This window comes from Ornithodoros turicata, chromosome 2, assembly GCF_037126465.1.
Source record: "Ornithodoros turicata isolate Travis chromosome 2, ASM3712646v1, whole genome shotgun sequence".
Taxonomy (NCBI): Eukaryota; Metazoa; Arthropoda; class Arachnida; order Ixodida; family Argasidae; genus Ornithodoros; species Ornithodoros turicata.
The window spans coordinates 17,516,437-17,543,338 of record NC_088202.1 but is presented as its reverse complement, the minus strand read 5'-3'; the positions used below and the strand labels follow the sequence as shown (position 1 = coordinate 17,543,338).

Sequence of the window (26,902 nt, the reverse complement as noted above, 5' to 3'; positions counted from 1 at the left end):
ATGGAGTAGTCGCACCGTCGCAGCGGGGGAAAAGGTGAGTGATTTGCTGATGTTTGCATGTTGTTTTACTGTGCTCCTTTTCTCACATGTTTGCCGTGGCCCGCACGCGCATGTTTAGACTTGTTACCGGTGACCAAGCCTTTTTCCGTGTCGACGCACGTTTAGCATTGTGTGGCTTGTGGTTCCCGCCTTGTGTTAGCTACGTAGCGTTGTGCGGTGACACTGTGGTTAGGCCTAATCGATCGTCTTAGGCCTTTTCTCTGGCATGCCTAGACTTGTTGAGCAGTGTTGTTGTTGTGTGGTGACGCTGTGGTTAGGCCTAGCCGGTCACCCTCTTCCTCATGTGTATTGTTTTCTTCGTGGTGTTTAGCAGTAGTGGTTAGGCCTTTTCTCTTGCATGCCTAGACTTGTTGAGCAGTGTTGCAATTTTACCTGCTGCTAGTATTTTGTGTTCTCTGGCTTTCTCGCATAGAGCTATGATTGTGGCGCCATCCGGTGTGATGCCTTGCAACTAAGTGGCCACCTGTCATCGATCTCTGCAAGTACCGGGTGCCAACAAGCAACATGGTGGGCGCTGGTCACTCCAGAGCGGTTTCTTCGCCACGGCATCGTTGATTTTCGAATAAATTGTTTCTCTCCCGCTCTATCTCTATCTATTTATTTTGTTTTCTACCTATTTTGTTATTTTTTATCAGCTCAAGTAGCCGGAAACTCACACAGTGGTCTGGACACGAGGTAGTGTAATGGTAACTGTAATGGTAATGGTAATGGAGGTAGTGTAATGGTAATGGTAAGGTAACTCAATTAGTGTGATGACTCCCTGGAGGGTGCTCATTACTTGGGGGTCTCAAATTGCTTTAATTGCTAATTAATGGCGCCCAGGCATCTGTGTGAGTTTCCGGATACTTGAGCTGACTATATACTACTATCATTCACCTTCACATTGTGGAATGACTTGTGAATTTAAGTGATGGGCGGTTGTGTCATGTTGTTGCTGAATGATGGCCTATCATGCCATATGAGGTTCATGGTTAATGACGTTGTGTGATGTTGCAGGAGCAGTGCAACCAGGGTAAATGCCATTCCCCGCTGGCGGTGAGGTGGAGACGGCTTGCACGTGCACACACGCATCAAGATTAGGGAAAATCGTTCCAGGAGGGGTACTGCAAGCATTACTGCCCCGTGACCGCCGCGCGAGTAGCTTCTAATGGCGTACTGGGTGGAACATACACTAAATACAAATCCTTGGAGCACGGTCATTAGGTGTAGCGGGGCGTACCCCCAAGAACACGCACGGTCCTCAGGATGTCCCCACAGTATCATCGTGTCCTCGTCCTTCGAGGTGTATCCCCCGAACATCCTGAGGATGACACTCGCGGACTGTCCGTGAAGAGTCATTCAGGTACGTCCTGTGCCCGTCCCTGTGGGTAGACAGTGGGACGAGAAATATTACTTTGTTTAGTTTACGAGCTCAGACTCCCTAAACACATTTTTTTTCTTTTTTCGGCCGATCCTTGGACCCGATTGACATTCTTCTGAAATAAAGAGTGGTCTAGCGTAAAATTATCTGCCTCCGAAAAGGATGACTGTCTGTGATACATGGAGCATTTCTCGTGGAAATGGACAGAAACGCGCGATTCTGTTATACTGCTTTTGACTTGCGAAGGTCCTACCTGAATGTCTCAAACCAAAATGAGTAAGAAACATAGACTTTGCAGTGATGCAGAGCTAACACGTCAATCAATTCCTCGCGTTTAGTAGTTTTTCTTCACGTAATCGGAGGAAACATGGACAGCTCACCCTCTGTTTTGTGTCGCAGACGAGCATGGCTGTCGAATTTACGGAGGGTCGCGTAATAAGCAACAAACTGTATCTGTTTCTGCTTCGGAATGGCGCGGCCGATAACAAGGTCGTCGGGGCAGTACAGCTTGCGATGCTGTTCCGGAAAAGAATTTTTCTTTCCCCTTTCGGAGTGATTTTCTCAGACTTTTCTCTGCGTCTGTTATATTTCTATCTGCTTTCTTTTTAAACCGTTGCTAAGATGCATGAAGTCAGGATGCGACTGTTTTCTGTGCAATAAAAAAAACATTGATATGGGTTCTCTGACGAGTTGGGGGCTATTTTATAAGTGTGTATACTGAAAAAGGGATATGAATATAAAAAAATTGTGCATCCTAGAAATGCTCTAGCACTGTTCTCAAGAGGTCCTCACGTAGGATCTGTGGATGATCTGAGGATACCATGGGGACGCTATATAGTGCCAAAATGACATGCTGAGGATGATTTGAGGATCAGATTCACCATCCTGGGGATGTCACCCCCGTCCATGCATGATGCTCTTAGGATATCCCTGGGATGACAGTGTGTTGTTGGGGACAACGTTTGTAACTGTGATGTTTTTGCAATTAACCTGTACGTCTGCCAACTACGACAGAGTATACCCGCTAGCATTCCTGACATCATCCGATTCTCCCAGATACTGTTTTTAATTCAAGCTATCTTCTACGATGTTGTTACTTGGTAAATAAAGTTGTAAAAGCAAAATGTTTTCAATTTTGTTCGCGTATCCCAGATATGTCTGCAAAAATGTCGCGCGCTGGGTTATTTCTTTCTCCATCCTGTAAATGTCCCTAGGATATACAAAGTAAGACAGTTTTTTCAACATCACATTGTGGATGTACATATAGCGTCCGGTAGACGTCTCGGGACATATGTGACATGTGCAACTTTTCTGGGACTTTCCTGGGATATTTCTGGTTTACTCACTGATATTGGTTTGCCATGTTCTGATGTTTGTGTACACGTTTTGGATTTTCCTCATGCCAACTGCCGTCGACAGAAAGGAGAATATGTGATTGCATAATATTTGAACTGTACCAATGTTTCGCGCCCGCATCTACAACGAGTGACCATTCCTATGTTCTGTGTCCCAACAACTTGGAACGGTGGAGCTCTACTAATGTGTACTAAAATAACAGTACTGGCGGCAGCCGGTGCCCGCCATGCAAAGCCGTGAACCAGGGGCCCATCAAGCAGACTATCCACTCGCACTGGAGCATCTTAACTGAGCCCACCGATGGCTCAGTGTCGCAGCAAACCACCAACGGGACACAGACGTGCATAAGGCGTCGCAACATGGATACCTGGATATCTAGTAGATTTTCGTGAGTGTGCAACTTACATCCAATGAACATCCATGGGAGCTGGACTTTACCGCTGTTGTCTGATCCCCGGAATCCCCAAAGAACGTCTTTCATGGACATGTGGAGGTGAGGTGGATATTGTATGGTGCCAGTGTCACAAACCTCGTAATTAAGTAGTTTTTTATACTGTGTGTAGTTTTTATACGTGTATCATAGCCCACGGTTATTATTAAAGGCGTTATTATTGTTAACAATGCCCTCACTCTAAAAGAAAACAAAAACTGCAGGCTCCCTTTTTGCCCCTTCCACCGCAAACGCGGATTTGAAGGGAGACCAGAGCATTCACAATATCCTCTGTTGGCGAAATGGCCGGAGGCCTGAGCATATACTGAAATAAAAGTTGTTGGGGCACGTTCATCATAAGTGCATTGGGGCGTAAAACATTTATAACGTTTATAACGATGTGGGGGCGGGGGGGGGTGTCTTTGCAATTAGCTCACATATCTGCAGAGTTAATTTATGACTAATAACGTTTCTGACATTCCTTCCTAACTAATACTATGTTTTCAATGAAGGCTATTGTCTATATTGTGATTACCTGCTGAGTCGAGCTGTAAACCGAGCTTGAGAAACGTGATCATGACGTTGGTAGACAGACTGAAAAAGAAACAAATCGGAACGGGAGGACTGGGTTCCACGAATAGGCACTTGTTCTCTGCCTCCTATTGAAAGAAAAGCAGGACCGAAGGCCCCGCGTCCGTCTCAGGGACCATCGTAATCCCCTCAAGACCGTGGCTTTCGCGTGCAATCTTGTTCGCTCCTGGCTTCGAGCATAGTCCAAGTCTGCCAGATTGGTGGCACTGTCGAACACCATGAAATCATTTGTTTACAAACAGGAAGGGGTCTATTCCTGTGTTGCTTCACGAGTGTTACGCACACATGAATACTTTGCGCGGCCAGCAGCACGCAAACGATGAAAATGCATAACGATTCTACTTGTTCCTCGACATATCTACAGTTTTTGCCAGCGATTTTAATCCAAGTGCCAGCTAGATTAATCCCAGTGCCAAACAAATTAACCCAGGTGCCATTTAAATTAATCCAAGTGCCATACAAAATAATCCAGATGCCACTCAAATTAATCCTATATAAATGCTTGGGATAGTAGACACTTTGCGACATAGGTGGTGTGGTCTACTACGTGGAACCCAACTTTTTGTGAGTCACGTATGTCAGAGTTGCATGACATGACATATACTCACTGTTTTGGGTTATGGCAACTGTTTGTGACACTTTTCGTCATAGTGTGACCTTCTAGGGCCTCACCGTGTCGCAGCTGTATGGAACGGTGATTTACGACCATTAGTGACTACAAAACCTTTTTGCCTCAATTTTGGCGAAACCGCTTATGGCATGACATTTTGGGACTTCTTCATGTCAGAGCTATATGATAATTGATATGATGATTATTGACTGCTACACCTTTTTGGGACGATTTTCGTAATGCTGGTTAAGGAGTGACTATTTGTGGGTTCCTCATGTCGGAGCTGTATGGTAATGTGGTTTATGACCATCATTGACTGCTGCACCTTTGTGGGACAATTTTTGTAATGCTGGTTACAGCGTGACTTTTTGGGACTTCCTTATGTCGAAGCTTTATGGTATGGTGGTTTATGACCATTATTGACTGTTACACCTTTTTGGGACAATTTTCGTAAAAGCTGGTTACGGCGTGACTTCTTGGGGCTTCCTCGTGCCGGAGCTGTATGATGTGGTGAGTTACGACCATTAATGACTTCTACACATTTTTGGGACAATTTTGGTAATGCTGGTTACAGCGTGACTCCTTGAGACTTCGTCATGTCAGGCCTGTACGGTATTGTGGTTTATGAACATCATTGACTGCTGAACCGTTTTGGGACAATTTTCGTAAAGCTGGCTATAGAGTGACTTTTCGGGACTTCCTCATGTCGAAGCTGTATATGGTGAGTTACGGCCATCATTGACAAATGCACTTTTTGGGACAATTTCGTAAAGCTGGTTGCAGTGTGACTTTTTGGGGCTTCCTTATGTCAGAGCTCAATGTTATGATGATTTACTACCATGTATAGGTTATATTACGACCACACTTTTGTCTTTGCTTCATCACAACTTTCCCACCTGAAATATTATATTTTTTTTACAAATTACAGAAGGTTGTACAGCCTATGCTGTTGGCACACACATACAGTTTCCTGGCTGATCTCATTTACAGGCAGCACTATGAAGGGTGTACCTAAAGGGATAACAATCGCGAAGACAAAAGGTGACACAAGGAAAATGCAATAAAGATTTTCATATCCAAACGGACGTGACAAGCTTTCTATCCCCTTTTGATTCTGGTTGGCATGACATAGGTGCAGAGTAGTGCCCCAGCATATTCCGGCGGACAAATAATGTTAAATGCTTAGAATGTATGCGATGAACACAATTTTCGGTGCGTGCTCTGAAAAAGAGTTTGACAAGTATTCACGACTTATATGTTCTCAGTCAGAGCTGACTTTCTTCACTTTTCAACTGGATGCTTATTTCGTCGCAGAAATGAATCAGCAGCTTTCAACCGGTCGGGATGCTTGCTAAAAGGTGTCTGCAGTAAGAGCTGATCATATGTGACTGCCTCTTCAGGCTAGTCGGTGAAGGGAGGACACCGTAACTGGCATTACGAAAGTTGTCCCAAAAAGGTGTAGCAATCAGTAACGGTCATAAACCACAATACCATTGAGCTCCGACACAAGGAAGCCACAAAAAGTCACGCCGTAGCCAGCATTACAAAAATTGCCCCAGAAAGGTGTAGTAGTCAATAATAGTCATAAACCACAATACCATACAGCTCCGACACGAGGAAGCCACAAAAAGTCACGCCATAGCCAGCATTACGAAAATTGTCCCAAAAAGGTGTAGTAGTCAATAATAGTCATAAACCACAATACCATAGAGCTCCGACACGAGGAAACCACAAAAAGTCACGCCGTAGCCAGCATTACGAAAATTGTCCCAGAAAGGTGTAGTAGTCAATAATAGTCATAAACCACAATATCATACAGCTCTGATACGAGGAAGCCACAAAAAGTCACGCCATAGCCAGCATTACGAAAATTGTCCCAAAAAGGTGTAGTACCCAATAATAGTCATAAACCACAATACCATGCAGCTCCGACATGAGGAAGACACAAAAAGTCACGCCGTAGCCAGCTTTACGAAAATTGTCCCAAAAAGGTGTAGTACTCAATAATAGTCATTAACCACAATACCATACGGCTCCGACACGAGGAAGCCACAAAAAGTCACGCCGTAGCCAGCATTACGAAAAGTGTCCCAAAAGGGTGTAGTAGTCAATAATAGTCATAAACCACGATACCATACAGCTCTGACACAAGGAAGCCACAAAAAGTCACGCCGTAGCCAGCATACGAAAATTGTCCCAAAAAGGTGTAGTAGTCAAAATGGTTGTAAATAACCACGCCACACAGGTGTGACATGACAAAATCCCAAACAGTTACCCCACACCTCGTATCACAAAAGTCGTTCCAAAATGGCGCAATTATCAGTTATGGTCGTAAACGACCACACTATCACACAGAAAATGTCATCACGAAAATTGTCCCAAAAAGGTAGAGTAGTCAATAATAGTCATAGACTAGCCTGCCAGCTCTAACATGAGGAAGTCCCAAAAAGTCACGCCATTGCCTACTCCGGGACATTGTCCCGAAAAGGTGTAGTTGTGAATAATGATTATAAGGCACTACACCATACGGCTCCGAAATGAAGAAGTTGCAAAAAGTCACGCCCCACTCGGGATCACCACAGTTGCCCCAAATCGGCGTAGTAGTAGTCAATAATAGTCCTAAACAACCATGTCATAGAGCTCTGACATGAGGAAGTTCCAAAAAGTCACACCATAACCGCCTTCATCAAAATTGTGGCAAAACGGTTTTGTAGTCAATAATAGTCGTAAGTCACCATTCCATACAGCAGCGACATGGTGAAGTCCTAAAAGATCAGGCCATACTCGGCATGGCGAAAGTTGTCGCAAACAGTTGCCATAACCCACAATAGTGGGTATAGGTCATGTCATGCAACTCTGACATAGGTGAGTCGCAAAAAGTTGGGTTCCGCGTAGTTGACCCTACCACCTTTGTCGCAAAGTGTTGACCATCCCAAGCATTTATATAGGATTAATTTGAGTGGCACGTGGATTATTTTGTATGGCACTCGGATTAATTTAAATGACACCTGGATTAATTTAAATGGCACCAGGATTAATTAGTTTGGCATAGGATTAATTTAGCTGGCACTTGGATTAAAATCGCCGGGAAAACCTAGTAAGGTTCAGAGAATTTTTTGTTTGCTCTCAGCAGAATAAAAACGTTGCTGTAGGAACATGTCAAACATCAGATACTTATCCATGTATCTCCAGGCGACGTCCTGGCGATATTCCTCTGACGTTCAATGAGTGCCAAAAATCTAGTGTACTGGATCTTCCATGGATATCCCGGGGTACTGCAGGCTGCTTCCTTTCAAACATCCAAAGCGCGATATCTTGCAGACGTACCTGGGACACCCGTTATTCACTAGGTAATACCAAAACGCGAATATCGTTCTGGGACATCCCATGTCAAGATATTCAGGACTTTCACGACATTGTAGAGATGTTCTAGGGATATGAGTGTTTTACTGGGATGCGTGTTGTGAGAAAACATATAAAGATTGTTTCGGGCTTCCATAGTTTTATTTTCTGTACCTATTACTCACTATAGAATGAAACCTTGTGACGGTCGTCGCACAGCTTCTCGGTGGATAAATGTCGTAGTTGTCAATGACCGTCGAAAACTGACGTGTGGCACCGTCATAACTCATTTGAGATATAGGGCGTTCGGAAATCTCAAGGGACTCGATTGTCATTGTTGAACCATCTCGCATATGCTTCAACAATAACATCTCCGAATGAGTTTAGAGCGGCAGTCCTACACGGACAAGCGCAATGATTGCCTATTTTGCTGATGTTTTAAAGCCCTCGTGACAACCGTTACAAATTGGTGCGTGAAGTAGGCGCCCCTCTCTTGGCGCATTCAAATCCGGACTATGAGTACGGTCGACGGTATTTCACGTCGTCAAGGCGAGGTATTGGGAAAAGTTTTCAACTAGCAATAGTCGCGCCTCAGTTTGCACTTCACTGGCTACGACACCGCCGCTGCGCAAAGCTGACTACATTACTTCACGTGAAAGAACCCACGTGTGGCATCGTTCACTTTCACAACGGTGCTCCAAAGTAAACAATACTTAAGATCTTTAACGTCCTTTGCATTATACACGTTTATCTTCCTAAGTATGTTTACACGATTCCGTAACGCATGTTAGCGCATCAAGTCAATGAAATGTCTGGAAATAAAGAATGTGCTATCGGAAACTGTTCTTTTAGAGGCACGCTACATTGCGCTGCATGTGAACCGCCGCACTCCCATTGGCGTGAAGATATCAAGCATGAAAAACAGAGATGAAACGCCCTCGGACGTTTCCTATCTCCGATGAATGTGGATAATTAGTCGACGACGGATGTAAATTCTAGGAAAGGGATTACATCAGAAACAGATAAGCGACATAAGCACGTAGGCGCTCGGAAATTCTTGGCGATCCCTGCAATTACCGCGCCTCCCCCCGAAGTTTACGCATATCACTCTTACATATATGAGTGACGTGTGGGTGAACAAAAAAAGCTAACTAAAAGAATGTCCCAAGTCCTGAAAAGTCGCAGTTGTCAATAACCGCCGAAAACTGACGTGTGGCACTGTCGTAACTCATTGGAGATATGGAGCGTTCGAGAATCTCAAGGGACTCGATTGTCAGCTTGTTGAACCATCTCGCATATGCTTCAACAATAACATCTCCGAATGAGTTTCAAGCGGCAGTCCCACACGGACAAGCGCAATGATTGCCTATTTTGCTGATGTTTTGAAGCCCTCGTGACAGTCGTTACCAATGGGTTCGTGAAGTAGGCGCCCATCTTTTGGCGCACTCAAATCTGGAGTATGGGTACCCGGGGCGGTCACTAAATAGTAAATGGCAACTTTGAAGCGCTACACTGCTCGCTCGCTGATGCCGCTTGCTCGTGTCTGGTCATGCAGTTACAGACGGAGGACACGCTGGAAGAGACGATGGAGGTTGTGAAGACTTTTTCCTAGTAACAGCTAACGAAATGGAAAACGGATGGAAATTTCTAACAGACACGAAAGCAGTTATTCAATGTTAAGTCGGCTGCATGTCGTGAAGTTGTCTGCATTAAAGCACTGCATTTCCCGCGAACAACCGCCGATATCCGTGTGGAAGTTGTCCACTCATAAAAAAGCATGACTCGGTTACAAAAATACTACAGTTTACTGAAATCGGAGCATTGGTTGGTAACATAGGAAGTCCGTATTTTGCTTCCGAGCCCCGACTCCGAAGGTCGTCCTGTGGGCGCTCAACAGAAAGTACGTCACGGAAAATCTTAAGCACTCGCGCGCTTGTCGTCTACTTCCTTGCACCAATATGAAACGATTACGCAAAACCAACTCTGGGTCTGACCAACACCACTTCAATACTGAAAGCCTGCTTACTGGTCGACATGACGTAACAACTAAGAGGCAACCAATTAGCATCGTCACCAATCACGAACGTGCTTTCAGCGTCGTAGCCATGGCGACGAACCACCCCCGTCTGCGAGTAGTGATCGCACGTCCTAACGTGCTCAACGGGAAAACTTCAAAATAACGCGGAAAAGCGTCCCATATCTTGCACAAGACTGATTTTCTGGGTAGCGTTTTGCACTTTTTGTCTGCATATTCAAGTCTACATGTTCTAAATTAGGTGCAATCATTTGCGTGTTCTTGAATTTGCATGGCAGCGAATCGTAGTAGCAGACGAATTCTTACTTCTGGGAGAGGAGGCAAAAAGCATGCCTTTTGTATCTAGGTGGCGTTGCTCCGAGTCTCTCACTCCTGGGTGCACGCGCCTATGACGCGTTAAGTGAGGGGAGTTTGAGACATTCGCCAAGCCCCAGGACGTTCTCATTGTTGATTAGCCAGTGGCCTCCGTAGAGGCTGCCAAAAATTGCAATAGCCGACGGTATTTCACGTCGTCAAGGCGAGGTATTGGGAAAAGTTTTCAACCAGCAATAGTCGCGCCTCAGTTTGCGTGTATTGTCATCAAGCAAGATAACTACCTATGGAGGTAGCCTCTTTTACACAAACTCTATCTTACATACCAGATAACAACACTCCGAAGGGAGATTGCTTTTTGTACGTGCCATACCCTGCGAACAATCCTGAAACTCCGGAAGAGTCGCTACGGGGGAGCCGTACAGTCCTAGTGGGCTTACTAGAACTTGATATGCCACTCACCTTGATCATGATCAAAGAGACGAGTCGCTGTAAGCCAGCGGCGACAGCACTTCACAGACCCAAATAATGACTGCTCACGGATGATATGTGCACGCAGCCCGGCTCTCACTGCCTGAAAAATAGCCATGCTCCCAACATCTGCGCCACCAAAGGACAGCCGGCACCGGCGAATCCAAATTTGGAAGTTAATTTCCGAAATCAGCAATGCTAGTTGCTTCCGCTCTGCGCGTGCGACCGGCAACGGCTCCAGGTACCTTACGGTGGCCCAATCAACTGCTGGAAGCCCAATATTTGCGCCGCCCTACTCCACAGTAAAAGTGGAATATGGCATCGCAAGAAACAATGTTCTGCTGTCTCAGACATGCCACAAGACGGACAACCGTCCGTGGGACATATCCGAAAACGGTGCAAACGTTCACGCAGTGGGAGGACACCATGGGCCAGCTTCCACTGGAGACTAGCGCGCCGTGCATCAAGCCAGCCAAGAGTGATACGCCGCCAGGCGAATTTCGTTGGCACTGCTGGCCTTACGGGACCCGGTTGCATTTCCCTGTAGGCGGCGTAGAAATCACGGACGCTGCACAAGGTCTTCATCTGGGCATCCGACACGCAAGCGCCGCATGACAGCAACACAAGCACAAAAGTAAGCAGGGAGTACTTCCGCCCTGGGGCGAAGCTCGGGACTTTCGAGGAACCACCTGGTGGCGTATCCTAGGAAATACTGCACTAATGCGCAGGCCGGGTGCTCTGACGCACGGAGCGCCCCAAAGAGAATACGCGATTGAAGCGCCAAGCACTTTTCTGGCACAGCCGGCACTCCCAAGCCACCCAGATCACGGCTTCCGTGGAGTTGAGACCTACAGACCCATTCAACGGATCCGCCCCACTGAAAGCGGAACGCGTGTCGTGTGATGGCTGCTTGTATTACCGCTGGCGGGGATAAAACAGCCGCTAAAAACCACAAGCGACTGTAATACCATGCTGCTAACAGCCGTGCCCAAAATGTGATCGGCAGTTCAACAAACTTAAGTTCTCGCAGCACAGCGCTACAGCGGCTGAATACTCGAGGCCAGTTGACAGCTGAGACCCCTGCACTGTCAAAAACAACTCCCAGGATTTTAACCTGCGGTCTTACAGGAACTTGAAACGGTGTAGCACAGGTTGGCTGAACATTTAAAAAAAGAGCGACACTTTTGGACCTATTCAATCTTGCCCCAGAAACTGTACCGTAGTCTTCGAACGCTTTCAACACTTGCTTTAGGGAACTCTCGCGCTGTAGTATGACGGAGACATCATCAGCGTCACGCAAACACAGGCGGTGGGCATCTATTAGGTAGCCTTAGGATAACTGACAGAAAACACAGCCTCCCGAGGAGAGGGTTTATGGCAAGGGCATACAAGGCGGGGGAGAGAGGGCATCCTTGTCGGACACCACACGTAACGTCAAACGGAGACGATAGACCACCAGCTACGGAAACGACACTTTTTGCGCATTTGTATAGCACCTGAACGAAGCGCACCCAACCATCGGCGAAACCATATGCCCTCAGTGTTGAAAATAGGTACATGTGGCGCACACGATCGAATGCCTTCGACTGATCGAAGGAAGCCACCACTGCTGCTGTCGGATGCTGACGACTGAAAAACTAAAATTCCCACGCCAGCTCTGTGGGGCGAACCACAGCTAAAGAACGCCTTGAGCCCATGCGAAACCTCTAAAGACTTTATAGCCCGACCGGATAGGGACCTGGTTTCTTGCAGGAGAAGGATGTCTACGCGAGCAGACCTTGCCCAGTCGATAACTTCTAACTGCTTCACCTCCCTGCTGAACCCACGTACGTTTAGTGTGGCAAGACTGAACAGGGATATTAAGAGAAAAATTGAGGACGCGAACACGCTAGTTAGGAATCTCGCACTGCAGACCCCTCGGATGCTTGGCGCTTCCGTTTCGCTGCAGATTCGATGAAATCCATCGCGTCTGCAACTGCACCTTCCTCATCTAACTCTAGGTCAATAACTAACCTGTCGGAGCTAGAAGACGCTACACTGTCCCCATCACCCCCAACTCCAGTATCACCACCAGCATCCCCGTCACTAACTGCGACCACTGCCTCAGTATGAGTTACAGCAGCTCCCTTGACAATGATCTCACCACTGGGAGAAGCATTGTCGGGAGACGCCACGACTGTGTCAGGTGTAGGGTCACCAACACCACGTTCATTCGCAGCCGCCACACTAACAGCTTCTAGAACGGGATGCTCATCTACACGAGACACAACTATGGTAGGGTGTCCACACTGACAGCCTGCGCAACTTGCACAGCCGGCACAACGGGTTCTTTCGGTGGCACGCGAGCAGTCCCAACACGGGAAGCCCACGTCGCGGCCGAACACTCGGACACGGCGTGGTCTCAACCGCAACGCCTACACAAGGCAACGCAACTCTCATGCCCAACCTCACCACAGCGGGTAAAAGCGGGGCCACACAGTCCTTCTTAAAGTGACCTTCCGCATTGCAACGCATGCACACGCGCTTTGGGCCATCATAATTGATGGTCAAGCGCTTACCGCGTACGCTGATGAAATTTGGAACACGGGATCGCATTTCCATGAGAACACGACGGTTCCCTGTTTCGATTCCTTCCAATTCCATCTGAAAGAATGTCTCACGGCTCACCTTGGTGACTGGCCCATATCCCGTGAGTGCAGTCTCTACCGCGGTATCGGGAATGGGGTTCGGTACCGAATTAACCGTCACCGTGACCAAGTGACTCCGAAGGTCGCCCTGTGGGCGCTCAACAGAAAGTACGTCACGGAAAATCTTAAGCACCGGCGCGCTTGTCGTCTACTTCCTTGCACCAATATGAAACGATTACGCAAAACGCGGGTCTGACGTACACCACCTCAATACTGAAAGCCTGCTTACTGGTCGACATCACGTAACAACTAAGAGTCAGCCAATTAGGATCGTGTTTTCAACGGCCGTCACCAATCACGAACGTGCTTTCAGCGTCGTAGCCGTGCCGACGAACCACCGCCGTCTGCGAGTAGTGATCGCACGTCCTAACGTACTAAACGGGAAAACTTCAAAATAACGCGGAAAAGCGTCCCATATCTTGCACAAGACTGATGTTCTGGACAGCGTTTTGCACTTTTTGTCTGCGTATTCAAGTCTACATGTTCTAAATTAGGTGCAGTAATTTGCGTGTTCTTGAATTTGCAGGGCAGCGAATCGTAGTACCATACGGATTCTGACTTTATATATCCACGTAGCGAGGAGAGAGAGGGGCAATAAGCGGGCCTTCTGTATCTAGGTGGCGTTGCTCCGCGTCTCACAAGCCGGGGTGAGCGCGCTTCTGACGCGTTAAGTGAAGCCCGTTTGGAACACTGGCCAAGCCCCATGACGCCTACTTTACGCACCCACCCACTGGTTCTATTTTTTTATTAGCCAATGGCCTCTGTAGAGGCTGCCAAAAATTGCCATAGCCGACGGTATTCCACGTCGTCAAGGCGAGGTATTGGGAAAAGTTTTCAACTAGCAATAGTCGCGCCTCAGTTTGCACTTCACTGGCTACGACACCGCCGCTGCGCAAAGCTGACTGTATTATTTCCCACGAAAGAACCCACGTCTGGCATCGTTCACATTCACAACGGTACACCAAAGTAAACAATAGTTAAGATCTTTAACGTCCTTTGCATTATACACGTTTACCTTACTATGTATGTTTATACGGCTCCGTAACGCATGTTAGCGCATCAAATCAATCAAATGCCTGAAAATAAATAACGTGCTATCGGAAACTCTTTTTTTACCGGCACGCTACATTGCGCTGCATGGGAACGACCAGCATCCCGTTCGCGTGGGGATATCAAGCATGAAAAAGAGAGATGAAACAACCTCGGACGTTTTCTATCTCCCAGGAATGTGGGTAATTAGTCAACTACGGATTCAAATTCTAGGAAAGGGATTACATCAGAAACAGATAGGCGATACAAGCACGTAGGCCCACGGAAGTCCTTGCCGATCCCTGCAGTTGCCCCCTCCCCATCCCCCGAAGTATATGCATATCACTCTTACATATATGAGCGACCTGTAGGTGCAAACTTAGGAATAACTAACGAAGAATAATGTCCAAATCTCTGAAAAGTCGCAGTTGTCAATGACCGTCGAAAACTGACGTGTGGCAGCGTCATAACTCATTGGGGATATAGAGCGTTCGGGAATCTCAAGGGACTCGATTGTCACTGTTGAACCATCTCGCATATGCTTCAACAATAACATATCCGAATGAATTTCAAGCGGCCGTCCTACCCGGACAAGTGTAATGATTGCCTATTTTGCTGATGTTTTAAAGCCCTCATGACAACCGTTACCAATGGGTGCGTGAACTTGGCGCCCCTCTCTCGGCGCATTCAAATCCGCACTATGAGTACCCGGAGCGGTTACTAAATAGCAAACAGCAACTTTGGAGCACTACACTGCTCGCTCGCTCATGCCGCTTGCTTTTGTCCCTTTCATGCAATCATGGACGGAAGACACGTTGGAAAGACAACCGCGGTTGTGAAGACTTTTTCTTGTAACAGCGAACGAAATGGAAAAGATAGAAATTTGTCACAGATGATATAAGAGCTATAACTCTGATGATGACTGCATGTCGTGAAGGTGTCTGCATTAAAGCACTACATTTCCCGCGAACAACCGCCGATATCCGTGTGGATGTTGTCCACTCATAAAAAAGCATGATTCAGTGATAAAAATACTACAGCTTACTGAAATCGGAGCATTGGGTAAGGTAACATAGGAAGTCCGTATTTTGCTTCCGAGCCCACACTTCGAAGGTATCGTTCTGCGGGCGCTCAACATCAACTACGTCACGCAAAATCTCAAGCACCCGGGCGCTTATCGTCTGCTTCCTTGCACCCAAATGAAACAGGAGCGCGAAAAGCGGCTCTGAGCAACACCACCTAGATAGAGAAAGCCCGTTTACTCGTCGATGTGACGTAACAACTAAGAGTCAGCCAATTTGATCGTGTTTTTCCACGGCCGTAACCAATCATGAACGTACTTTCAGCGTCGTAGCCATGGCGACGAACCACCGCCGTCTGCGAGCACTGATCGAATGTCCCTGCGTACTATATTGGAAAACTTGAAAATAAAGCCCAAAAGCGTCCCATATCTTGCACCAGACTGACTTTCTGGGTAGATGCATTTTTTGTCTGTATATTCAAGCCTACAGGTTGTAAATTTGGTGCAATCATTTGCGTGTTCTCGAATTTGCATGGCAGCGAATCGTAGTAGCAGACGAATTCTGACTCCTGGGAGAGGAGGAAAAAAGGAGGCCTTTTGTATCTAGGTGGCGTTGATCAGAGTCTCTCACTCGTTGGTGTGCGCGCTTGTGAAGCGTTAAGTGAGGGGAGTTTGAAACACTCGCCAAGGCCAAGGACGTTCTCATTTTTGATTAGCCAGTGGCCTCCGTAGAGGCTGCCAAAAATTGCCATAGCCGACGGTATTTCACGTCGTCAAGGCGAGGTATTGGGAAAAGTTTTCAACTAGCAATAGTCGCGCCTCAGTTTACACTTCACTGGCTACGACACCGCCGCTGCGCAAAGCTGACTGCAATAGTTCACACGAAAGAACCCACGTGTGGCATCGTTCACTTTCACAAGGGTGCTCCAAAGTAAACAATAGTTAAGATCTTTAACGTCCTTTGCATTATACACGTTTACCTTACTATGTATGTTTACACGGTTCCGTAATGCATGTTAGCGCATCAAATAACTGAAATGTCTGAACATAAATATCGTGGTATCGAAAAATCTTATTTTACCGGCACGCTAGATTGCGCTTCATGCGAACAACCAGCTTCCCGTTCGCGTGGGGATATCAAGCACGAAAAACATTCATGAAACGGCGTCGGACGCTTTCTATCTCCGAGGAATGTGGGTAATTAGTCGACGACGGATGGATATGATAGGAAAGGGATTACATCCGAAACAGACAAGCGATACAATCAACTAGGCCCACGAAAATCCTTGGTGATCCCTGCATTTGCTCCCCCTCCCCCACGAAGTTTACGCATATCACTCTTACATATATGAGTGACGTGTGGGTGAAGACTTAGGAATAACTAACGAAAAGAATGTCCAAATCTCTAACTGACGGTTCAGGTCTACTTTCTTCCGTTTTTCTCAGGAAGGAGATAACAACAGTCTTAGAAACGTTTAGGCTCCACCTGTTGTTTTTAGCACCACTGCTTGACACATGAGATGTCACCCTGTAGTTCAGCACACTCACTAATTCATTCAATTGAGTGAAATAACATAATGTCATCAGCATGTTGTAGCACATGACAATTCTGTACACAGGAACACAGGTCGTTTTGAAACATATTAAAAAGTAGAGACCCAAGTTTAGAGATATGCAATACACCATATGATATATTTACTAAGAATAGAAAATTGCACCTCTGTAGTATACACCATTATGACGATCATAGAGATAAGCCGTGGAACGGTCACATAGTTTAGATAAGTCAAGGATAAGAGACGAAAGCAAATTTAAAAAACAGGAGAAGAAACAAAGGGGGGAATATATTAACTAGAAGACAAAAGAAAAAAATGGGGGCGGGGAAACGAGAAGCCAAACAGGGGTGGAAACAGAAGCTTAATACATCACACTCAGAACTTTAGTAATGAGAAAGGAATATTATCAATAACGAGGTCGAAAAAGAAAAGCATTGAGTTACTGATCCCAAGCGGGCCACGACTGGCCACTCCAAGACTTGTATTCTGGGAAAATATATGAAAACAGAAGAAAAAAAAAACTCATGCAGAAAGAAATGCGCGTACCTCCTTCCACGAGCTATATCACTGGAGCAAGAGGAAACAAGGTCGCGTGGGTATTGTTTGGACACAGAAGTACTTTAAAAAAGGGGATGTTCGAAAACGATTGTGGTTGCAATCCGAAACTATTGTAGTGCAAATAAGTTCGATAAATTCTTCGGAAATGAGAAATAAATTTGGTTTGGCAGTCGCGGACTCGTTAGTTGCCAAAAGAGATGGGAAGATCAAAACGAAACCAAAACTTCTATAGGTTCCCTCGCCTACCTCCTGTACCATGCGTGACGTCACCGGTAGTCTCGTGTGGGCCACCGTCTGTTTTTCAGGCACGCGCTTTTTAACTTCTTCGTGCCACATGGATGGCGAGCCATCTGCTTCCTCGATTTATTGCTGAAATATTCGCCAGCGGTAAAAGCAAACCCTACAGAAAGCCGTACACGAGGAATACCGGTGAGGTGAAGCCCAGTTTTCCTGGACTGCTTTTCCGTGGAGGAGCGCCACATCACTCAGAGGAAAATATTCCTTTTCTAATTATCTGTTCCACATGGGCACTTGGGTATGAGAAATTGTATTCACTGAAATATGACACGGTACCGATTGATATCGCGCTGTTACTCGCACCAGAAATTCGCAAAGTACTTCGTTCATCACTCCCTTTTAAAGAAACACGAGAGGTCAGGCTATATTTATGGCCATCAAAGAATGCGCGTCGAGACTCGGTAACGTGCAGCGGAATCGAGTGTTGATAAGTGACAAACTAGCATAAATACAGGTGAGCTGGTGGAGGAACTTCATAACAAAAAAAAAAGAAAAGGAAACAGAGTTTGGGCCTCCGCCGGCTGGCACCACTTCAGTGCCGTCCGTTCTCTATTTTGCCCAAACTCAGGATTTTTTTTTGACAGGATGGCCGTCTTGGGGGGGGGGGGGGGGGGGGGGATAAGGTAGAATCTGCAGATGCAATCTTTCATATGCAACATCGAGTTTATTGCCCTTGGGTTAGCGCTGTGTTCCTATCTTAATTAACTGTTCTAACGTTACCTCCTTCTATCAATATAAAAACAATGCTTTTTTAAATAAACTAAAAATAAGAACACCGGCAGGATAACGAAGGAAATTCATAACGGCAACGAAGCCCTGATGTTAGAGTGATCGTTTCTTGCACAATCGATTAGAAAATACGGGGGCAATGACCCTCGAAAAAAGGGGATTGCCTTTCGTTCTCCTGTGCCTGTTATGATTTCGCATATCTGCTTCTTCATTTAGAGCTTCCTGACTTTTGTGCTCGTGTGAACTCCATGGAATGAGCTAATGTACTTTCGTGGCAGCTCTTAGCGAGGATGACTTTTTCTGGAGGTGTGAAAAGAACTTGCGTCAATTATGTTGACTTCCTGCGAAAATGAAATGGCGACCAAAGACGTCGTAATGTGTTCAGTAATTTATGCGTGATCCTTCCTCTGCAAATGCACGTCTAATGTCAGCATAGCAAATCCTGTAAGAACCAACCGAGTGTCACCGATGTCATGTGCTATCTTCTATTTTCACCGTATGGAAAGAAGAAGCTGTCAGTTTGTGTCTTGCGCATACTGCCTGACGTGGCTTCGTTATCACTACGTATTAGTATGGAACAGTTCTGTCTTACGGTTTTGTACCTTAAATGCATATTCTGCAGTTGAGCCACATATGTGCATAGGTAGGTCACACGCATATACAGGGCGCCCGCGGAAAATGTCCACAAAATTTTATAAGACGGGGATATGCTTTTCTTTTATTATTTTTGTAACATACGATTTCAGGTAATCCTAGTGCTCTTTGAGCACACGTTGCATCCTGGGAGATTCCTGTCATGAGGAAGAGAGAACATTCCTTCACATGTCGTTTTCGTTCTTCCTTGACATCTCGTGAACAATGGAGAGGAGAAATGGAAACAGTTTGGAGACCTTATCCTCCTTTCTGATGAGCCTATTGAGTAGCATAGTGAGCCTTTTGAGCCAGAAGTTCCTATTGTTCAAAGCGCTGCTAAGCCCTCGAAGATATTTTGAGGTCGTGTATTGCAATAGATGGTATTGTATCGTCGGTCAAGTGTGCCACCTTATGGCCACACGAGTCTCGGGTGCTGTTAGTGTTAATATTAATAAGGTAAGAGATCGTGCCTTTTCCCCGCCGCAAGGAAGAAATCGCCTTACCTGCGTAAGGAAAGAATGACCTCTAATTCCACTTTGGTTCCTCGTGTGTGGGGACTCGACCACGTTTCCGGAGAACCGCAACGACATCAACCAATGGCACCTACACAACAAAAGGCAGGAGCACTCTTCGGATAAAGTCGCGCACTTTGACAGGCTGCCATGCATTTTCAATGAGGGAGTTGTTCTCATCACATTGTGTAACAGCAGGTCGTTTGCAAAAAAAAGTAGAAAGAAACAGTTCTTAAATGGGCAATGCTCCCGGTCATGGAAGCACGTGTCGCTTTGTCACAGTTGGTATCGCACGATGAAAATCTTGGAGTAGATGATTAAACGCCATGATTCACCTTGCTTATCCGGCATGTTTCCAGCTGATATACTCATAATTATCACCACTACGAGCACCACTCGAGGCACTCGAAATGTATTTGTCTTTTTGCGAGACATCCGATTACAACGCATACAGCCTTCGAAGCCGCGCACGCTTTCAATGAATGCGCTGATTAGTACTTTCATAGTTTCACCTACATGCCTGTAGCAGTGGTCATTATTCTGTGACGTACGTACAAGACGTGGTATAAATGATGATAATAATAATAATTTGAGGTTTACGTCACGAGACAACTGAGATCATGAGCGACGCCACAGCGGTCGGTCTGTGAATTGCTGTTGCCCAACTGAAGGTTCTTTAACGTGCGATGAAAGCTCATCGCACGGCACCCCGTATTTAACGTCCCTCGCGGAAGACGGCGTGTCGAAGCAACTTGTACCATGCCACCAAGTTGCTGGCGTCCTCGGCCGGGTTCGAACCCGCGACCTCGGACTCAGAAGGCGAACACGCTACCGACTGAGCCCGGGACTGAGGCCGGGTGGTATAAATGAAAATAAATTAATTGACAGACCATATTAAGGCAAAAACCTGATACCTAGAACAGACGATACCAGGAAATTTGACTGCTCTTCCACCGAGCCATATCTGTTCTCTGTACGTAATATCGGTTTCTGTTTGGATCCACTTCCACCGTATCCTTGGATTTTCCACGAACCGAGAGACATGTTTTGTGGATGTTATGGCATACACAGCATTGTGCAGGGACTCAGAGGGCAGCGCAGACGTAGTCGAAAGTGAACAAAAAGTCGACTTCTTCTGCTTCCAAGTCCAGTGACTTTACTGTTGAAGCTTTCTGTATGAATCGGAAGTACCTTGCTCGCCTGCTGTTCTGTTTTCTTTTCTCTTTTTTCACTAACCCAAGCACATCTATGCCTTCTTAGTTACTGGGTCTTGGGAAAAGTTACTTTGAAAAGTGACCAAGTTCCAGTTAGTTATTCCACGAAAAAGTAACTGTAACTAAGTTACTGTTACTAACTGCAGTTCCTTCGCGGATTTTCCAAACAAAGACATGGCATGAACAGGCTTTGTTGCAAACATGGAAGTTATATGAAATGTGCTATTTATACATATTACACTTGAACAGCAACTAGTGTTCGAAGTTTACATAACTGAATTTGCCTCTTTTAATTGCGAAAACATCACTGCCCACGCTAAACAGCCGCTCAACCGGGGCACAAGAGGGGATACCAGTGTTATATTTCAGAAATATTTTTCTAATAATTGGAAAATTACTGAGGGCAGTTTGGGTAATGCGGCTCCCTTCCTTCCACCTGTCGAACTCTTTGGTTCCCGCAGATTCCGTGTGAATATCGACTAAGTGGTCACCATCGTGATCTGCGCCGTCGGACGCCGACGCCATTAACGATGGTGTGGGCACCTCTTGTTCTTGCTCCAATAATCTGTACTCCTGGATCGGGACCTCAGTAGTGCTCTTTATTAGCAACTATTGTACAGCCCGTAAAAGAGGCCATACTACTTCTAGTGCGCCCCGTAAAAGAGTAACGCGCATAACCTAGAAGCACGCTTCACATCCCTGGGGTAGCCTCCTGTCGAGATCAAACACCCGAGGAGGAGAGCATGATACGTGCCCACTTATTTTCTGTGGTTCAGTTACCTGGAGTGGAGCAACAGAGATTCATTGTGTCTGTGTGTGTCAGCGACGAAAAAAAGCGAACGACGACGGACAACACGTTCGTTGACGTTCGCTATGTTCGTCGCTTTGGAATCTGATGGTGACTGCCCCACATTCAATGGAGTTGGGAAATAAATGCAAACTGGGGAAATCATCGTGAAAATCTACAACTTCGAAATAAAGTAACTAGTTAATGCGAAAAGTAGCTAGTTACAGTTACAAGTTACATTTTCGGGACGAGTAACTATAGCTACAGCTACAAGTTACATTTTTGGGAACGAGTTTGTGTAACTAGTTACTTGTAACTAAGTTACTTCCCAATACTGCTTGGAGAACATCCTGTTGATCTGTGTGTGTTACAATGGTCTCAGCTGCCACAACGCTATAGTTATTAATTTTGTCACTAATGACGTTGTCCAACACGTAAGTTCCACAAAGCAAAGCAGGGAGCAGTGGGCCACAATAGCAAGAGGATTCCACCATATGAGTGAAGCTGGGTTACAGAAAAACGACGCTGGTTCTTACGTACGACCTTGGCTTCACTCGTTCTTCTCTTCTTGCAGCTGATAACGTTTAATGGTACCCACTGTAATTCAACTCCTATGTTGTCGGGTGTGCTCAGGGCTCCGTGCTTGGTCCTCCACATTTCTTAATGTATGTTAATGCCATGCCGCAATGTTCCTCACTGATAGGGTTATTTCCTAACGATTGCATTGTCAACACAAAAAAAATCCGTGTGCTGCCAAAGTTCAGACGTCCTCCAGTCTGATCTTGATAACATAGAAAGCTGTGTAAGACATGATGTAGGGAACCTTAAGTTAACAAATGTGAGCATATAAGGATTTTACGATACTATGCATGATGCCAACCATGTGGCGTGGACAGCAGCTAATATGACGTTTCTGCCTATAGGATCCAGCAGGTCAGGTCACACTCCCTTCAAGCCATTCGAAACAGGCAGAGCTGTCCGCTTTATTTTTGGTAAATAACTAAATACCAATGCAGAGCAAGTGTAACATCGATAATAACCTTCAAGTAACTAATGCCGCCGTGTGCTGAAAAATCTGCTGCCTCTCCCATTTTTTCAAATATGCTACCATAAGGATTCATTACGGGATAACCTCCTTCTTGCTCCCACGCTCTCCAACTCCATCTGGCTCTACAAATTGCTTCGTTGATTCTTATTGCCGCGAATGACTCTTGATTGGAACCACCTTTCCGGTTGTTGCGCATCATTTTCATCCATAGTTGATCCAAGTTTTTCGGTTATGGTTATTTTACAGCACGACTATTTGGTGGCCCCATTAGTTCTTTTTTTTTTAACCGGGTTCACCCTCTCACCATAGCCCGCGTACGTCGCTATCTCATTTAAACCAGAACATCTGGATACATGGAAGTATTTCCTACAGGGTTAGCACACAGCTAAACCATAATACAACAAAATTCGCCAAATAATTCCACTTTATTGAAGGAAAGAGCCCACAATAATAGATGCATGTGTTTATAGAATACTGCACCCATAGCCCGAAAATGATGAGGCATAAGGTGCACGTGACCTAACGTAAAAAAAGGAAACAGCATACTAGTCATAAACCAACAGATTACAATAACTGCAATATTTTAGACTAATAGGATATGATATTTGTGCATCTTCACAACACTTCAGCACAACGAAATATAAATTGTAGACTAGCTATATGAGCTAGTAATTCAGTAGCTATATGGGTATATGAGCTATGTAGCGTAAAAACATACAATAAGCGTTATATCACAGGATGAGACATCGAGGTACACAGAGTATGAGACACACACAAAAAATCTATCGCAGGCAGGTCATCAGCTAATTATTTATAACAACTGCGGTATAGTTCAGTGTATTCAGACGTAGCGTTTATCGGGCAACGCAGCATTATTCATGAAGTAGTCACAACTTGCAAGTCACCTTTACAGGTGGGTTGTACTGGCTGTATATGCGAGACGGAGTAGAATCCTGTGTACTTCTTTCAACAATGTGACGCACAGTTGAAATTTCGGGAGCACGATCTAATGCAACTGAGGGTGCATGCGGGGTATTGTGCAGTGCTGCATGACTACGAAGAGCGTGTCCTGTTCCTGGGGATGCTGGAAAGAAGTTTATTGTCAAAAGCGCAAAACAATGTGCTTGCTGGAGTAGTCCAACAGTAGATTCAACAGTAGATTCCAAAGATATGATACTGTTTGAAGTAATTGAATGAGAAAGCTAATCTCGAAAATATGCTAGTGCCGTAATAAATGATGCCGATGAGGTGCCCTTTGCCAGACCTGAGTCCATCTCCGCAGAGGCCGCTTACATGAAATAGTCATAAACGTAACACGGACTTCAAAAACCACTTACTGTACTGGAAACACTCTCGTCCTTTAACATAACAGTTAACTGAATATTGTTAAAGACATAAATCATTTTAGCTCTCTAAGAAGTGGCGTTCCACACGTTTTTTGCACCACCGCCACCACCACCACCACCACCTGCACCACGTTATCAAAAATCGTGACTGCTTTTTCAAAGTCAGAAAATCCATTTGCTTCCTGCGCTATAATCAGCAATAATCATCCGAACTGCTATTACAAGAACGGACTGAGGAATCGCAAACACAGGTGCTTCAACAAGAACACCGAGAAAGGCACATCGACGAAAAACGAAAGCGAAAAGAGTCTCACCTATAACAAAATGATCTGCTCGTCGATGACCATCACACATAAGGCACCAGCACGGTGGACGTATACATATACGTATACGTATACGTACGCATACGTATACGTACGTACACGTACGTACGTACGTACGTATATGCATACGTATACATACGTATACATATAAATTGGTAGCGTGGGGATAGCTGGGCGAATCACAACTGTTTAAGCAGCGTCCGCGTGCTTGGCTCACTACATCCAGCGGCGTTGTCTCGTTCGATGCCATTTCTTCCTGCCATACGTTTCACACAAATGAAATCTGAAGTTCAACGAAACTCAAGACACCCACCCCAAAATGTGACAACTTACATCGCTAGACGGTGCATGATGTGAGACCATGAGACGCCAGAAGCCAGAGTGACCGTTAACCAAGCGAAAGAAAAGACGCTTTGCACACGGAACTGTGCACGTGTTCTCAGAAGGCAGGGGCCGTATAACAAATGAAACACAATACGCGTCAATATAGGCGTGAAGGGCCAATACTCCGACGCAGAGCCTGAGTTTATCCGTCAAGACGAAATCTTATCCGTCGGAATGTAAGAGTAAATCGTGTTCCCCGTGCCAATTTACGCATAAAACTCCGCCCTTTACGCTTACAGCCTGCGCGTTTACGGGTACTAGGAATAAAACACAGCTTGACGGATACGTCGTCAGCCATTTTGTCGAAATTTACGCTTAGTAAGGTTAATATTGGATGTAAGCGTAAATTTATCCGTTTCTTTCGCGAGACTATAGTCTCATCACCCCTATCCCATCTATGTCAGCCTTGTGTCTGAGTGACCTTTCTTTTGCAATTACCCCCACCCCCATCTGTGCCTTAGCTGTAAATCTGATGGCATCACTTTTTTCCCCACTATTGCAATACATGTCTTTATAGCGCAGCATCTCTGCAGCAAATTCCACAACCTGACCTGGATTAGCTTCACAGGGCATCATTTCCTCACCGTAAGCGATATCCTTTTTGGACCTCACTTCTATTCGCGCCTCATACGAAGAATGGCCCAAGGGAACACCATTTAGTAGAAGACAGAAGCGAAGGAACTGGGAAGGCGTTTAAAAATGGCGGAGGTCGGCGATTCCTCGTTTACCCCGCAACATTAGCTCTCCCTACCCTACTGTTTCCCCATATCCCCCCCATTGCCGATTTTCCATTTTTCCTTTGAGCCCGCTGGCGGTTATCATTATTCGCGCTTTGTCCGGGTCGAAGCATTGGAACACATTTAGGGTGACATCGATAGTTGCGTGGAGGACTGTGTTGCAGGAGAGATCGGGAAGCGATTCCTGCCCTTCGGGTTTTAAACTCATGGCGTACTTCTCCGTATAAGCGATTATTCTCACAATCCTGAACAGAAGAAAAGAATCGTAAATCTGCGTTTCAGCCACAAGGGTTCTTGCTTCACAATATTTTATTTTTCTGCGGCGAATGGTGCTTCATAACTTCAGTTGCTCTAATTGAGCTCAAGTACGAACAAATAGAGTCGCGGATACTCTGTCAAGAAGAAATCAGATGAAAAAAGCTTAAAAATAGTCACTGTACTGCTTGCCGCACCGCTGGACGCATACGAAATGTTATAGCACTGCAGCAGACGAAGGGTCCCTGCGCTGTGACCGTACATGACTTGCGTGCGGCGCAACGGCAAAAGTCAGCATACGTTACTATGGCATCGTGGACAAACACGGGCTTCGCCTCCAACCGCATTCACTTCTTGTTAAAGTCACTGTACACTCTGGTGCGCATTTCTGAACATCTGGCCGAATGTAACGACAGCACAGTTTGTAGCACGCCGCTTACGTTCCTCATTCTCGGCCATCGCGTCTGCATCTCCCGCAGCAATGGTGGCGCATCTGCGAACTCTGTACAACGTACGAGGGGTGTTCAAGTCAAACCGGGACTTTTTGTGTCCTGAGTGTACAAATCGCTCGCGCTACTTCTCTTTCGTCATTTTCACACGGGACAGGCCTCCGCGTTCACCACGTGGTGGTCCAAAGTTTGTGCAAAACAGAAGACACGGGCTGGACAAGGTGGCCGACAACGAGGTGAGCGCCCACATCGAACAGCGAAGTGTCATGAAATTTCTCGTGAATGAAGGCGTAAAGTCATCTGAAATTCACATATGACTTCAGGCTCAGTATGCCCACGATACACTTACCCGCAGCAAAGTGTTTGAGTGGTGCAAACGGTTCCGAGACGGCCGTACATCAGTGCAGGACGATCTCGGCCGGGGCGGCTCAGAGCCCAGTGTCAGAGTTCCTGAGAACATCCAACTTGTGGAGCGCCTGATCCGCAACGATCCACGGATAACATGTCTCGAACTGGCTCGAAAGACAGACCTTTCTGTGAGAACGCTGAACACTACCATTCATGAACACCTCCAGTTTTGGAAAGGTAGTGCCCGTTGGGTCCCGAGGCAGCTCTCCGTGTTTGACCGGCAGAGAAGACTGGAACTCTCCCAAGGGATAAGGTACCGTTTCGACTCTGAATGACAGCAGTTCCTTGATCGGACCATCGCGTGCGATGAAAGGTGGTTGCACCATTTCACTTCTCAGTCTAAAGGCGGATCGAACAGTGTA

General features: G+C 46.0%; 3 non-coding genes and 1 pseudogene across 3 annotated transcripts; all 4 read right to left on the bottom strand.

Moving 5' to 3' along the window:
• Nucleotides 1-8,232: 8,232 nt before the first annotated feature.
• On the bottom strand, nt 8,233-8,385 carry LOC135386474 (U4 spliceosomal RNA; annotated as a pseudogene).
• Nucleotides 8,386-10,246: 1,861 nt separating this feature from the next.
• Nucleotides 10,247-10,388, bottom strand: LOC135386476 (U4 spliceosomal RNA). Its single transcript, XR_010420679.1, has one exon. It is a non-coding gene; the product is annotated as a U4 spliceosomal RNA (small nuclear RNA).
• A 3,624-nt stretch (nt 10,389-14,012) lies between these two features.
• LOC135386473 (U4 spliceosomal RNA) lies at nt 14,013-14,154 on the bottom strand. Its single transcript, XR_010420678.1, has one exon. It is a non-coding gene; the product is annotated as a U4 spliceosomal RNA (small nuclear RNA).
• A 1,873-nt stretch (nt 14,155-16,027) lies between these two features.
• LOC135386472 (U4 spliceosomal RNA) lies at nt 16,028-16,169 on the bottom strand. The gene has a single exon (XR_010420677.1). It is a non-coding gene; the product is annotated as a U4 spliceosomal RNA (small nuclear RNA).
• Between the last annotated feature and the right edge of the window lie 10,733 nt (nt 16,170-26,902).